This window comes from Pogoniulus pusillus, chromosome 9 (genome assembly GCF_015220805.1).
Source record: "Pogoniulus pusillus isolate bPogPus1 chromosome 9, bPogPus1.pri, whole genome shotgun sequence".
In the NCBI taxonomy this organism is placed as follows: domain Eukaryota; kingdom Metazoa; phylum Chordata; class Aves; order Piciformes; family Lybiidae; genus Pogoniulus; species Pogoniulus pusillus.
The window spans coordinates 31167712-31184715 of record NC_087272.1 but is presented as its reverse complement, the minus strand read 5'-3'; positions in this window follow the sequence as shown (position 1 = coordinate 31184715).

Below are 17004 nucleotides of genomic sequence, written 5' to 3'. Positions count from 1 at the left end.
GAGCAACCTCCTCCTGGCCACAACCACCCCTCAGGTAGTTGTAGACAGCAATAAGGTCACCCCTGAGCCTCCTCTTCTCCAGGCTAACCAATCCCAGCTCCCTCAGCCTCTCCTCGTAGGGCTGTGCTCAAGGCCTCTCCCCAGCCTTGTTGCCCTTCTCTGGACACGCTCAAGCATCTCAACATCCCTCCTAAACTGGGGGGCCCAGAACTGAACACAGTACTCAAGGTGAGGTCTAACCAGTGCAGAGTACAGGGGCAGAATGACCTCCCTTAATATTTTGTAAGTAATTGTTGTTTAAAATGTGGATTGGGGTTAATGAACCTAATCTATAACACACTCAGTGTAAGTTAGATGTTTGTATATTTCAACTGAAAATCATTACTAATTCCAGGTAGGACTTCAGTATGTTCTTCTGAAGGGTAATTAGTACTTTACAGTCATGTGGAAGGAGTTAAGTTGTAGAGTCTCTGTCTCTGGAGGCATTCAAAACAACCCTGGACACGTTCCTGTGTGATTTACTCTAGGTGATCCCACATGAGTGTTGGACTAGATGGTGTCCACAGGTCCCTTCCGACCCATTACTAATCTGTGATAAGAAAGATATGAATGAGTAACAGTAAGTAGTCTAACATCCAAATAATTCTTCACATATTAAGCCTTTTTTTTTTTTCCAGAGAGGCCACTTTTCGTGTTTATCTTCTGTTTTGTAGCAGATTTATCTTTCAGATGGAGCATGTAAAAACCAACCCAACACAAAAGGCCTTTTTTGCGCAGTCCTCAAATATAATTTGTTACAGTAATAGCTTGATGGCAAGTTGAGAATGCCTTAGAGAGCTTCAAAGTAACTTCATTTACTGCCTTTGATTGCATCCCCCAAGAGTTTGAGTGTAGAACAGAACAGGGGAACAGTTTGAAGAAATCCACGTGGATTTAAAATAGGTAATTATTACCCAGCGTTTCTATTCATAGCTCCAGATAAACTCAAGGACACATCAGAATGAGCAAAGACACTTAACAAACTCACATTATTATGTTATATAATTTCTTTGTGATGGAGTCAAGCTAAATTTTTTCCAAGAGCTTTATTAGTTTTTCCTGTTATGGTGATATTTTTTTTTTCCACTTTCATTCCTCCCTCTTCATCTCCTTGCAATGATTTTTAAATGTTAAATGAATTAATTGACAAATATTTTGTGCATTTTGGTCACTGCTGTAATGCACATCAGCTGATGTTACATGCCTCTAGGGATATATCCATGGCGTGTGGGACTCTAGGTCATGTCCTCTTTGCTTCTAACCCAAAAAATGAACTTACTGGGATTGCTGTAGATGTTTTATATCCTTTAGGATTGTGCCTGCGAAATCAGAGTCTCTCAAAGGTGCAGTTCATTTGCTTTCAGGATTGTGCTACGTAAGAGCTGCTGTAAAATAGTCAAATTGTGCTTCAGATTTGGATCTCTTTCACTTCAAAGGAGAAGCCATTAAAATACAACCATTTCCTTTTGCAATTGTGTTTCAAATGCATATTAAAAGGGAAATTATACTTGCCCCAAGCCCCGCTTCAATCTCATTTTAATTGATAGTCATTGTTTGTATTAGAGAGATGTACACAGATAATGAAGTTACAGCCATGAAAGTCCCTAATGGAGATATGTTAAGACATAAAATGGGACTTACTTTAACTATCAAGATCTTTTAATTTGTCTGGAGAACTAATAAATATTGTCTTCAGAGATGAATCCATCTCAGATAAAACTGCACAGAGGTTCAGTACATATTGAAATGTATGTTGGAGAAGCAGTTCAAGCACTGGAAATAAGCAAAGTTGGATGGGGCCTTAAGCAAGCTGGACTAGTAGGAGGTGTCCCTGCCCATGACAGGGATATGGAACTAGATTATCTTGAAGATCTCTTCCAACCCAGACAATTCTATGATTCTATGATTCTATTTATAGCACTGTGCTAGAAAAGAGAGACCTAAGCAAAAACTAAAGGGCTTTTGAGATTCGTTGTTTTGTTTTCAGTAAATGTGATGTAGACTTCTATCTGTAAATCTCTACCATAAAGAAACTGTATCATGTAAGCAGGAGGAAGGGACTGTCAGTGCAAACCTTGGACAAGGCTTGGAATGGGCAGTAGCTGAAGTGCAACCTTATGGAGTCATAAGATCATTAAGGTTGGATAATACTTCTAAGATCATCAAGTCCAACCATCAACCCAACCCCAACATGACCAATAGGCTATGTCCCAAAGTGTCATATTCAGAAGTTTATTTAATGCCTCCAGGGATGGTGACTCCACTATCTTCCTGGGCAGCCTGCAGCAGTGTCTGACCACTTTTTCAGTTGCTTTTTTTTTCCTAATATCCAAACTAAACCTACTCTGGTGTAACATGAGGCCATTTTTTCCCATTCTACTGCTAGTTACTAGGGAGAAAAGACCTCACTACAGCCTCCTTTCAGGGAGTGTAGAGAATAGGTAGATCTTCCAGCAGCCTTATTATCTCCAGACTAAACAACCCCAGTTTGTTCATCTGCTCTTCACCAGATTTGTTCTCCAAATCCTTCATCAGATTTGTTGTCCTTCTCTGGACATGCTGAAGCATCCAAATGACTTTCTGGAAGGGAAGAACCCAAAACTCAAAGCAGTTCTCAAGGCTTAGCCTCACCAGTGCTGAGTGCAGAGAGACAGTTTCTTCCCTTCTCCCACTGGTCACATTATTGCTGACCCAAGTCAGGATGCTCTTGGCCTTCTTGTCTACCTGAGCACACACTAGCTCATGTTCAGCCAGCTGTCGACCAGCATCCCCTGGTATTTCTATGTTGCACAGTTCCCATCCACTCTGCTGAAGACTGAAGTGTTCATGGGGTTGTTTTGATCCAAGTGCAGGATCTGGTGCTTGGCTTTGTTGAATCTCATGCAAATGACCTTGCTTAAAGGAGAGGTGGAAAATGTCAGTTCAAAACTCTTAAGTAAACAAAGAGTCTCTTGGTCCTTCTGAGGACTAAAAACAATTGTTTACACAACTCAGGACTACAGATTCCACTCCACTCTTACATATCTGCAAAGCTTGTGCTCATGATGCTTAACTCCCTTGAATATTTTTTTCCTCAGCCACTTATAACTGGGTCAGTACACCCTCACTGCAAACATTTTACTGAACAAAACCTTTGTGCAATTAAATTGTAAAGGAGAAAACACTCCGTAATTCTCCTCTAAGTCATTCTAGAGCCAAAAGATTGAGGTTTGTCCCATCTTCAATAAAAATAAATGCAGAAGGTGGCAATTCTTTCTGAGGAACTTCTGCAATGCAGATTGCTAAGATGTGTTTTGTTACCTGGGGTATACTCTCTGTTTACTGGCACAAAAGGAATTTTGAAACTCAGCAGTAGGTAAGTAGAGTGAAAGTTGTGGAAGGACATATTTGAGAATGATTAGAAACTGGAAACAAGTGGACATTTTAGAGCACTTAAAGATTTTTATTTTTATCTTTTCATCACAGAAGTAATATTTTTTTTGCATTCCTTTCTGTTTGTTTTAAGAGATAATTGATTTGTTTCCTATCTTTAGTTTCAAGGTTGATTTGCTTTTCATTTCTCACACACCCCGAGCAATTGTATATTACTATTGAAACACCAACAAACAGACAAATGTATATCATAGGAATAATATGATGTGTCAGGGGAGGTTCAGGTTGGATATGAGGGAAAAATACTTGACAGAAAGGAATAGGCAGCCCAGGGAGGTGGTGGAGTCACCATCCCTGGGGTTATTTAAAAGACACATGGATGTGGTGCTGAGGGATGTGGTTTAGTGGTAGTAACTTAGCAGTAGCAACTGAATGCAAGCTCTAGGTAACTGATTGGACTTGATCTCAAGGGTCTATCCACAAAAAAGGCCAGAAGGAGGAACTAGGAAATTACAGACCTGTCAGCCTGACCTCCGTGCCAGGCAAGGTCATGGAACAGGTCATCTTGAGTGTCATCAAAAAGCACCTACAGGATGGCCAAGGGATCAGGCCCAGGCATCATGGGTTTAGGAAGGGCAGATCCTGCCTAACCAACCTGATCTCCTTTTATGATCAGGTTACCCACCTGGAGAATATGGGGCAGGTTGTGGATGTAGTCTACCTGGACTTCAGCAAAGCCTTTGACACCATTTGCCACAACAAGCTCCTGGCAAAGCTGGCAGCCTGTGGCTTAAAACCATAGAATAGAACCACAGAATCAACCAGGTTGGAAGAGATCTCCAAGATCATCCAGTCCAACCTATCACCCAACCCTATCCAGTCAAGAAGATCATGTCACTAAGTGCCTCATCCAGTCTTTTCTTGAACACCTCCAGGGATGGCAAATCCACCACCTCCCTGGGCAGCTTGGACAGATTCACTCTGATATGGGTCAAGAACTGGCTTGAGGGCCAGGCCCAGAGAGTATTGGCATTGGAATGGGCTGGGTGGTGGAGTCACCATCCCTGTAGGTGTTCAAGAAAAGTCTGGATGAGGCACTTAGTGCCACAGTCTAGTTTATTGGCTAGGGCTGGGTGCTAGGTTGGACTGGATGATCTTGGAGCTCTCTTCCAACCTGGTTGATTCTATGATTCTATGAACTGGGATCATTCAGTCCAGAGAAAAAGAAGATAGGATAAGGGGAGACCTTCTTGCTCTCTACTGCTCCCTGAAAAGAGGTTGCAGGGAGGTAGTTGGTTGTCTCTCCTCTGGAGTAACAAATGTTAGAAGGAGAGGAAATGACCTCTAGTTGCAACATGATAGGTTTAACTTGGATCTTTGAAGAAAGTTCTTCACTCAAAGGGTTCTCAAACACTGGAACAGGTTCCTCAGGGAGGTGGTTGAATCCCTATCCTTGCAAATGTTTAAAAGCCACTGAGATGTGGTGCTGAGCAGCATGGTTTAGTACCAGATTTGGCTGAGTTAGGTACTGATTTGATTTTATAATCTTAAAAGCCTTTTCTAACCAAAACAAATCTAATATTCTGTGTTAGCAACTTGATCCAATTTTGTAGAAATTAGCAATCATGCCTGATATTAGTATCTTACCACAGTTTCAGGTATTTTCAGGGAGTGATTCAGAAAGTGAAGTTATGAACTGTTATGACTGAAGTTATAAATGAAGTTATGTGTTTGCTGTGTTTAATACCTTTGTGATCACTATGTTGATTCAGATATGCTCCTTAACAGACTTAATCCCTCCAGTCTTCCACAACTGCACAATAAAAAGCTCTCCTGATCAGCAATAATCTTAAGAGAAAAGCCATTTACACCACATTTTCAAACCTGCTTTAGAGAACTCAAAATCTAGCCCTTATCTTTATTCATGTGGAGGTTAATGAGAATCTGGCATCAATTTATTAATTAATACTTAATCAAGCAAGACACCTGAGGCTGGGGAACTAGCAGATGTTTCTTGAATTGGAACCTTGATGGCTCACCAATCAATGGAGTGACATAAGAGAATTTCTTCTGCAGTTCCAGTTGGAGCAGATTTGTTTAAACAGAAACATGCGTGCAGAGATTTGCTGATGCAATGTGGCCAGCAACAGTTGTCAGTTCAAATGACAAAGGATACACAAATCAAGCTTATTTTCATTGAATACATGCATCTTAGCCATGATTTCCAAGTGAAGTTTTTCTCTCCAGGTGAAAGAACCTCTAAATGCAGGTAAATAATGTATTTGCTATATGTAGTATGTTTATCCTCTCACTGGATGAAATGCTACTCATTCTCCATTGTAAACAACATTGTGACTGTACCTCACATTGTAGTCAAAACTGGATTTTAAGTTTGGGGGCATAGAAGGCTAAATAACAGCACTGGAAGTAAAAAAAAAAAAAAAGGAAAATTGGAAATTCTGGAAATCATAAAATCATTAAGATTGGGAAAGACCTTTAAGACTAAGTCCAGCCTTCTACAAGCACCTCCATGATGCTAGACCATATGCCTAAGTGCCACTCTACTCTTATTTTAACTCCTCCAGGGATGGTTACTCCACCACCTCTCTGGGCAGCCTGCTCCAATGCCTGAGCACTCTTTCAGTAAAATAGTTCTTCATAATAATCAACTTAAACCTTCTCTGGTGCAACCTGAGGCAGTTAACTCTCATCCTGTTGTTAGTCACTCAGGAGAAGAGGCCAACTCCAGCCTTACTATAACCTCCTTTTCAGGTAGCTGTACATAACTGTTAGGTCTCCCCTCAGCTGCCTCTACAAGTTGATATCATAGAATCATAGAATCAGTCAGGGTTGGAAGGGACCACAAGGATCATCTAGTTCCAACCACCCTGCCATGACCAGGGACACCCTACCCTACATCAGGCTGGCCAAAGCCTCATCCAGCCTGGCCTTAAACATCTCCAGGCATGGGGCCTCAACCATCTCCCTAAGCAACCCAGTCCAGGCTCTCAGCACTCTCACAGTAAAGAACTTCCTCCTCACATGCAAGCTGAATCTCCCCACCTCCAGCTTTGCTCCATTCCCCCTAGTCCTGTTACTGCCTGCTATCCTAAAAAGTCCCTCCCCAGCTTTTTTGTAGGCCCCCTTCAGATCCTGGGAGGCTACAATAAGGTCATTTCAGAGCCTCCTCTTCTCCATACTGAACAGTCCCAACTCTTCAGTCTGTCCTCATAGCAGAGCTGCTCCAGCCCTCTGAGCTTCCTCATGGCCCTTCTCTGGACACTCTCTGGCACATCCACATCCTTCTTGTAATAGTAGCTCCAGAACTGGATGCAGTACTCCAGGTGGGGTCTCAGCAGAGAGGAGTAGAGAGGGAGAATCATCTCCTTGAGGGAGCTTTCTTGCAGGTCTCCTTCAGGTACTGGAAGGCTGCTCTAAGGTATCCCTGGAGCCTTCTTTTCTCCAAGCTGAACAACCTGAAGTTTCTCATCCTGTTCCCATAGGGAAGGTGCTCCAGACCTCTGATCAACTTTGTGGCTTGCTCTGGACCCACTGTAGCAGTTCCATGTCTTTTTTGTGTTGGAGGTACCAGCAGCAGTTACACTGCTCCAAGTGGGGTCTCATGAGAGCAGAGTAGAGGGGGGGAATCCTCCCTTACCCTGGTGGTCACATTCCCTTTGATGTAGCCTGGGACACAGTTGCTTTCTGGCTTGCAAATGATCATTAGTGGCTCATGTTTAGTTTTTCAATTGATACCCCCAAGTCTCTCTATACTGAAGACTGTTCTTTAGCCACCCAGTCTTCTCCTCACCCAGTCTCTATTTTCATATAATCTGCTGCATTTAAGAGACACAAGTAGGGAAAGAATAAGTGCAGTGATGTCAGCCATTGTGACACTATTTAATTTGTGCAAAGAAAAATATGCTTCCTTTTGTGCTCTTGCAGCATTAGAGAGGTGAACATTAACCTTTGAAAAGAAGCAAAAAAAGTATTGATTTCATAGAACACATTAGGGGATTGTAAGGGATAATCTTAGGGAATTAAGTCAGAAAGTAATCCTTAAAACCCCAGAGAAGCTAATTTTAATGAACTATGTCTCCTAATGACGAAAAACTTGTAATGCTGCATGGAGAAGAAATTTAACTATCAGAATGCCACTGGAATGGGCTGCCCAGGTTGGTGGCGGAGTCACCATCCTTGGAGGTGTTCAAGACTGGATGAGGCACTTAGTGTCATGGTCTAGTTGATTGGATGGGGCTGGGTGCTAGGTTGGACAGGATGATCTTGGTGGTCTCTTCCATCCTGGCTGATTCTATGATTCTATGAATGTAGTTTACAGATGGCAAAGTGTTCTTCTGCAGTGTAGCCAACTCAGTTATATTTATGCCTTAAAACTTTATTTACATTGTTTGAAGATAGCATGATGTTGAAATACTCTGTAAATAATTGATCTGTTTTGCTGGATGATTTTTGGAATCACATCCATCTCATCCACAATCATGGCTTGAAATGTGCACACACACAAAAAAAAAATAAAAGGAAATAAAATGCCCATTAGAGAATGAGATAATATGCATCTGTTTTGGTTATGGAAATATATGTGGCTTGTTGTGATTGCTCCACTGCTGTTCAGAGTACTCATTTTCTACTTTCAGACAGAGTGATGTTAGTACTTCATTCCAGAACCACCACAAAACATCCCTTCTTGCAGCTCTATAGAGAAAGCAGCAAGCAAGTGCAATATGGTAATTATAGTAAGAATTGTTAAGAATATTACAATGATTTATGCCAGTGAGGAATAATTTAGCTTTCTTTCCACAGAGATCTTATAATGATTGCCACTTGTTTGGGAAACTCTCTACTAACTATCGCTGCTCACTTTGCAAATCCTCTTGACCCTATTGTAATAACTCATCTCCTAAAAAGCTTTAGGGTCTCTTCCTCCTTGACCTTCACTGTCCTTCCTTGACCTGGATTGACATGATACCTAGAAACCCATGTTGAATGCATAATGACATGCACTCCTCAATCATTTATTCCAGTGCAATGCTCATTTCCTTTTTTTTTTTCACAATCTGCTTTCACATAACATGTCAGACTTGGTATAATTTAATCATCAGTAATACTTAGCAGAACATATTGAAATTATTAAAAAAAGATTATGCTTACTCAGCTTCTGTCCTCTATTATGTGTGATGAGAGTGTCATAAGGGAATGTAGAGTACTTAATGAAAAATAAACCCAACAGCACAACATAAATGACTTTGATGAATGGTTTATTGTTTCAGGAAACAAGAGAACAGGTGAATATTTGCATAGAATATTGACTGTGAAATCAAACCCTAGTGTCTCTGCTCTATAGGAAGGATTTAGATGTTTGTAAGAGATGTGCTTCTTTTAAGGGTGTGTTACAAGGCCTCTGACTCTGGCAGGTTCTGGGGCCCAGGTATTTCTCTGTCTTGGCTGACACAACTCAACCTGATGCACTGGAGTTCCAGGTGTCTCTGCCATGCTGATGGAGGCAGCTGCTGCTTTCCCATTTGGAGGCTCAGTTAGTAGCAAGAATGAGAGTGCATGACAGAGACACACTCCTGCACAAGCAGGGGACACTGTGTCTCTGAATATGTCACCACTAGGACTCACATAATGACAAGTCTTCCAATATCTGAAAGGGCCTACAAAAAAGCTGGGGAGGTTGAGAGGGGTAGGGGGAAGGTGGAAGGGTGGTTGGGAGCCCCCCCTGGAGACTCAGGTTTCTGGGAGGGGAGTTGTGTTTCTGTATCACCTTTTACCTTGTCTATTTCTGTATCACCTTTTATCTTGTCTATTTCTGTCTCTAACTGTATATACTGTAAATATCTGCTTGTATATTGAGCTAAGCTGTAAATAATAAGCTTCATTCAATTTCCAGAGCTGGCTGAGTCTAGTCTGGGTAATTTTCAAAGTGTGTGTGGGGGGCAGGTAACACCCAAACTACTACAAGCAAGAGGGGTCGGGGGGGGGGGGGGGGGGGGGGGGGGGGGGGAAGAAACCTATACCAAACCCAAACCCACGCATACAGAGACAAAAAAAAAAAAACACAAATGAAAAAACCCTCACAGAAACAAACAAATAAACAGAAACAATAATAAAAAAGAGAAAGACACCAGGAAAAGGTTAAGTGTAACCTTCCTTTCGAGGAATGGGCAACCACAACTTGTCTGGGCAACCCGTTCCAGTTTCTCATCACCACAGAATGGTGGTAGGGATTGGAGGAGACCTCTAGAGATTGTCAAGTCCAATCCCTCTTCTAAAACATGCTTGTCTAGAGCAGGCTGCACAAAAAACACATCCAAGTGGGTTTTGAAAGTCTCCACAGAAGGAGATTCCATAACCTCTCTGAGCAGCCTGGTCTATTGCTCTGGCACCCTCACAGTGAAGAAGTCTCTCCTTAAGCTCAAGTGAAATCTTCTGTGTTCTAATTTGTACTCATTGCCCCTTGTCCTATCCCTGGGAACCACTGGAAAGAGTCCATCCTCATGACCTCCATCCTTTAGTTATTGATCAGCATCAAGAAGATCCCCTCTTAGTCTTCTCCAGGCTAAAGATCCCCAAGCCTCTCAGCCTCTCCTCACAGGAGAGATGCTTCAGCCTCCCTCAGAATCCTTGTCTCCAATGTCTTCTTAGTCATTCCCTGTCTCTCTTGAACTAAGGAGCCCAGAACTGAATACAATACTTCAGGTGTGACTTCAGCAGGGCAGAGTAGAGGAGAAGAACCAATGTTTGTTGGTTTTTTTTTTTTTCCTTGTCATTTGAGAGGGATAGAGACATTTATACAAAAATCCTCTTTCCTACATTAGGTCATTAATTACTGTAGGCAAATTGCCTCCTGGATCTTCTTCCCACTGACTCCATTTATTGAAGTTAGGAGTCTAACTGTTAAAGTTAATAAAGCCTACCTCAGGTGGCTTAGTGAAAAGCACAGAAGATGTCTATGGTTAAGCCAAAAGTAAGACCATGCATTTAACCCTAACTGAGAGTCTTACCCCTTATGAGCATCCTCCAGACATGACAGAAAATTAAAAATAATTCAGTGAAAAAAATGTTAGAGAGACATAAAATGCAACAGGGTGATCTGGAATGAGAAGTTCAGACTGTGAGGTGCTGGCAAAGGAGGCAGGTGTTTCCTCACGTGTCATTAATTAGCAACTTGAATGAAAACAAACCCAAATCATCTTGCTAGGATCTTTTTCTCAATAGGTACAAATTAAAGAAATGATGAAAACTGCAATGGGTTTAGGGAGGGGGGAAAGTGTCAGTAATTAAAGAAGAAATTGTAACTACTACTAAATCTCTTCTTCTAAACAAAGATGGCCTTATCTCTTTAGATATTTTAGAAGTATTTTACCAAAATAATTGGAATAGAGGGACACATTCCTTGACAAAAGGAAGAGGAAAATGTCTAGGATTCTATAAAGCAGAGTTTTCAACCTTTGAATACAGAATTGAGGCTCTAGGTGTCCATCATTTAAAAGACTATCACTCGTAGGCATTCCTCATGCATTATGGAATATGTGGTACTTTAAAACACCATTAAATTCCACTAGTAGCCATAAAATCTCTATTACTCCATAAATTACCATTTTTTATTCTTGTTACTACTGAAAAAAATCCTTAACACTAAGAGACTTTCTTGGACTCCTCATATCTGGCATCTCCCATGTGAGATGATATTACATTTCTGCTGGAGCAAGAAGAAGTAGCAAGGTGATCACTGCAGAAGGGGCATCATGAATCTCAGTTACATCTTTGTAGCTTTTCTGTGTAGACAGAAAGACTATAAAGTATTTGATAATGCTTGATAAAAAGTCCTTGATAAGCTCTTTGATAATCAAGGCTATTTGTTTCTACATTACAGAGATGAAGTTTGGTTTTGTCTATGCATTTTTTTTTTTAATTCAAGAAGCATAATTCAATGAAACTTGTTCTTTTTGAAATGAATGCATGTCACTGATTGCCCCCATGTATTTAACTCTGGTGGAGACACCCCTTGAGTCCTGGGTTCAGTCTTGAGGCCCCTAGTACAAGAAAGAGATTGAGGCACTGGAGAGTGCCTAGAGAAGGGCAACAAAGCTGGTGAAAAGTCTGGAGAACAGGTCTAGTGAGGAGAAGCTGAGGGAACTGGGGTTGCTTAGTCTGGAGAAAAGGAAATCAAGAAACTGCTCTCTACAATGACCTAAAAGGAGGTTGGAATGAGGTGGAGATGGATCTCTTCTCCCTAGTAACAAGTGACAGGATAAGAGGAAATGGCCTGAGATATCCAGGGAAGTTTAGGTTGGATATTAGGAAATAATTCTTTCCTGCAAGAGCGCAGAGTCTGCCCAGAGAGGAGGTGGACCACCAGTTCTGGAGGACATGGTTTAATGGCCATAGTGGTATTAGATCAGCAGTTGGACTCAGTGATCTTAAAGGTCTTTTCCAACCAGAACAGTTCTATGGTTCTACGACATACGACTGCACTCAACTCTCCGCCCAAATCATGTTAAATGTTCACCTACAAGGCAGATCCCTGCAAATATCAAAAGCATCAAAGTATCAAAATGTATCAAGGGCATCAAAAGCCGTGAGAGAATCATCTCTCTGCTGGTAAAGACTGTGGGTTTAGCAGAAATGATGATGGTCAGCAGTTTGTGGTCCTCTTCCTCCTCCCAAGACAGGCATCTCTTCTTGTACATTCAATATAAGGCTGAACTTTTGCTGCCTTTCTGCTATATATTAGCATTAACACAAAGATTTTCATCTGCAACTTTGTCTGTTACCCAGGATTTATTAACTCCGTTTCCATCACTTGCAGTTTATGCATTTATCACCAGCAGTCCCAAATCTGTTTTATCTGTTGCCTTAATAAATTAAACCTATTAATTATTTTCACTTGCTGAATTTGTCTCAGGGCAAGTCCTTATTGGAGCACTGGAAAGAGGCAAACATTAATTTTGTTGAACATCTTCAGTAAGAATTCTGGGGCTGTGAGACAGGCAGGGATCAGGATCTTACCCATAACATGACACAGATACTCACAGAACTTCTTGGGATTTGCCCTGGCTTAAAAATATACATTTTAAATAAATCAGAGTAACAGAACAGATGGGAAAACTACTTAAGGTCACTCAGTGGAAGTCCAATAGGGAGCAGTGATGCCTCAGTTGTTAGCTTTGCGGCCAGCATAACTACATACCATTATCTCTTTAGCAGCAGAAGGCGAGGATGGCACTGTCATCTATGTGTGGAACATTAAGGATAGAAACAAGTCAGTCAGGTTAAAAACTTTTTCTGCTCCCCTTTCAAAAACGACTAAGGACAGAAACAAAGTTAAAAATGCTGGCGGACAGCTGTTGCAGTGAGGGATGTGTTGAAAGAGCTGTCAGACAGCTAAAGGAAGGGGAATAAAATAAACTGCTTCCTATTTCCTCTACTCCCAAAGGTACTAGAGTCAGAACAGGCAAGCAGGAAAAAAAATTAAAAATTAAAAAGAGCTACTGTAAGATCATAACTATTTTAGTTACATGAGATTTTCATCCAAAGAAGTCTTTGACCTTTGATATACCCTGTTTTATAACAGCAAATATTTCTCAAGTCACTCCAGCACTACCTCTTATGGCTCAGTTCATTAATTCAAATATACTATAAATAGTTGAGGGTTTTTATTGTTCTGATTTTTGGTTGTTTGGTTGTGTTGCTGGTTTTTTTTTCCCCCCAATATTTGTTTTAGCCAAGTAAAGAGATTTGAAGAGCATGGGTGTCAGAAAGAGAAAGAGGAAGGGTTAGAGAGAAAGCAGTGAAGAACCAATGAAACTGAAATAAATTTGTTATGGAATGGTCTGACATAAGAGAGAATTCAGAATTCTTAATCCCTTGGTTTCCTTTTTGTTTCTCCCCTTAAGAAATATTTTCTTTGTAACAGAATAAAGACCTTCACTGACTCCTCTTCCTGTTAGCAAAGAGTTCTGGTACATTAAACTTCAATAACAAATGAACATTACAAATTGTATGTGAATGTTTGAGTTGCATAAGCTAGGGAATCTGACACAGGCAAAGAAGAACCGTGTCGCTTTTACTGCCACTGTGCTCTCTGAGGGATGCATTGAGGAAAGGACCACTCAACTACATTAAAAAACATGTGTCTTGAAGGACATTACACTAAAAGCAAATTTATCCTTTCTTCTTGAGCTTTTCAAAATGGGACTAGTTAAGCAACAAGTATATTAGGAAGACATTCTTTACAGTGTGGATGCTGAGACACTGGAACAGGTTGTCCAGGGAAGCTGTAGATACTACCTCCTGCTCAAGACCAGGTTGGATGAGCCTTGAGCAAGCAGGTATCCCTGCCCATGATGGGAGTGTGAAAGCAGTTGAAAGTCCCTTCCAACCCAATCCAAACCCAAATCCCTTCTATTATTCTGTCATTCTGTGATTCTGATTATTACTGTCTACAACTACCTGAAGGGGCATTGTAGCCAGGTGGGGGGTGGCCTATTTTCCCAGGTAACCAGCAATAGAACAAGGGGACGCAGTCTCAAGTTGTGCCAGGGTAGGTATAGGCTGGATATTTGGAAGAAGTTCTTCACAGAGAGAGTGATTTCCCATTGGAATGGGCTGCCCAGGGAGGTGGTGGAGGCACCGTCCCTGGGGGTCTTCAAGAAAAGACTGGATGAGGCACTTAATGCCATGGTCTAGTTGATTGGATAGGGCTGGGTGATAGGTTGAACTGGATGATCTTGGAGGTCTCTTCCAACCTGGTTGATTCTATGATTCTATGATTCTATGAATTAAGCAAGAATAGGATAACTCTTTTACTAGAGCATTTTCATGTTAGGAGTTTCATTTGCATCCGGTTTTACTCTTAATCCAAAGATACACACCCAGAGTTAAATCTATTGTCATTTCAAATATTATCTCTGCTCCAAATGCTACCACAGGATGAATTGGTAAAAAGTTGATACAGCTATTCCATGACAAATAAATCAATTTAGCTTTTAATTCATTATTTATAGATCGGTGCCATCAGGGACGATCAATGTTACACTCATCTCATAGAAAGACCTCACGAAAGAGCACGTTATGACACACAGATAGGTTTATGTACCCTATATAACAGCAATGTGCACTTCAGAATAAAATATTCACCAAATCTACTGCATTATAACTTCAGTTATCTTGGGAGCTATTTCATCAAAATAGCTCTGCTTAAGTGTGTAGCAAGAGGAAATATTAAAAGAAAATATCTTCAGAGTTTTAGGAAGAAAGAACAGTAGGATTTTTTTCCTGACAAAGGAAAATCAGTGGGGGAGGTTTAGATCTGACAAGGTCCCTTCCAGCCCAAAACATTCTATGATTCTAAGATTCCATGATGCTATTATTTTAGGACAAGAAGAAATGGCCTCAAGTTGCAACAGGGGAGGTTTAGATTGAATATTAGAAAATCATACTTCATTGAAAGAGTGGCCATGCATTGGAACAGGTTGCCCAGGGAGGCAGTGGAGTTACCATCAATTAAGATGTTCAAAAAACACATAGAAGAGGAATCTGGGACATGGCTTAATGAGCATGGAGTGTTGGGTTGATGACTAGGCTTGGTGATATTAGAGGTCTTTTCCAACCTTAATGATTCTATGATTATGTTCTACGAATGAGCTATCTGCAATTTCTTTCTAGCGTGATGTTTCTTCAAATGGTGGTGGAAAATCACAGGGCAAAATAAAGAATATTTTCCATTTCCAAGGTAGATTTCTTAGAGAATAATAACATTATATTTTGCACCACTTCTGAGAAGTTTATCATTTTTAATGCACACATGTATAGGAGAACCACTCAGGCAGAGTCAATAGTTCCCTGATCGTGGAATCATAGAGTGCTAGGGGTTGGAAGAAAAGACTGGATGAGGCACTTAGTGCCATGGTCTAGTTGATTAGATAGGGCTGGGGGATAGGTTGGACTGGATGATCTTGGAGGTCTCTTCCAAGCTGGTTGATTCTATGATTCTATGAAGTGACCTCTAGAGATCATTGAGTCCAACTCCTCTGACAAAGCAGAAGCATCTAGGAATCTCAGTCTCTATGGACAGCTCCACTGCTCTGCTGCTTTAACAGTAAAGCAGTTTCTCCTCATGTTCAGGTGGATCTTCCTCTGTTCTAGTTTATACCTGTTGTTCTTTGTCCTATCACTAGGTACCACCAAAGAGACTGGCACCTTCATCTTGACACCCACAACTCAGATATTTATAGATATTAGTATGATCCCCTTTCAGCATTTTTCTGTTCTCCAGACTGAACAATCCCAGGTCTCTCAGTCTTCTTAGGAGTGATGTTCAAGTCCCTTAATCATCCTCGTAACCTCTCTTGAACTCTATACAGTAGATCTCTATCTCTCTTGAACTGAGGAGCCTATAACTGGACACAACATTCCAGGTTTCATCTCACCAGGGCATAGTAGAGTGGGGTGAAATCCTTCCTGGACCTTCTGGATGCACTATTCTTGGTGCACTCCAGGATATCTTTGGCCCTCTTGACTCAAGGGCACATTGATGTCTCATGGTGGTTGAGAGTTCTTGGTTGTAAGTATCCAGAATTAAATTTTTGATTGATCTCCTTGAAATCTGATGAAATTGGGAAAAGGTAAATATGTGAGGAAAAAAATCTTTGCACTCTTTATTACTTATGGTGCTTACTGCTGTGCACTCATAGATCTGAAGGGAAGGCACAGCAATCTTTACTGCTAAGGCAGCCTCAGTGAAATACATCTTTCCAGAAGCAGAAAAAAATATAAAACCAACTAGCTCCAAAATCTAATAACTCTGCACAGCCTCATCCAGACAAACTGAGTGTGTTAATATTTGGTTTGGGATCGAATTATTTTTACGACACCTAAGTTCAGTGTGTGCCTATAGATTAAGTTTGTTTCATCTATTATGAAAATTCCTTTAAAACATTTGTACTGCAGTTGTGCTGCTGAATTAGAAGCAGAAAAGGAAGACAACTTGGAGGAATCATTTTATCTCAAGTGACTAAGACAGGATCAAAGTGCGTGAGTCTTAGTAATGATAATAAAAACACTCTTTCTCCTTATTCATAGAATTACAGAAACATAGAATAATACAATGGTTTCAACTGGATCTTCTTCCAATCTCCCTGCCATGGGTGGGGAAAACTCTTGGCACCTTGCTCAAGGCCCTATCCAACCTGGTTTGGAACATCAATTTATCTAAAGGGCTTTCATTAGAACATCGTCAGAACTTAAATAATATTTACAGAAAATAAAAATTAGTAATTGTTAAGCATTCATGGACAAACCTTCAGTTATCACAGGATCACAGATTGTTAGGGTTTGAAAGGACTCAAGGAGATCATCGAGTCTAGCCCCTCTGCCAGAGCAGGACAATACTATCCAACACAGATTACAGAGGAACACATCCAGACAGGTCTTGAAAGTCTCCATAGAAGGAGACCCCACAACCTCTCTGGGGAGCCTGTGCCAGTGCTCTGTGACCCTTACAGTAAAGAAGTTCCCCTTTGTGTATATCCAGTGAGTTTTCCAAGACAACAGCTGTCCAAGTATAAA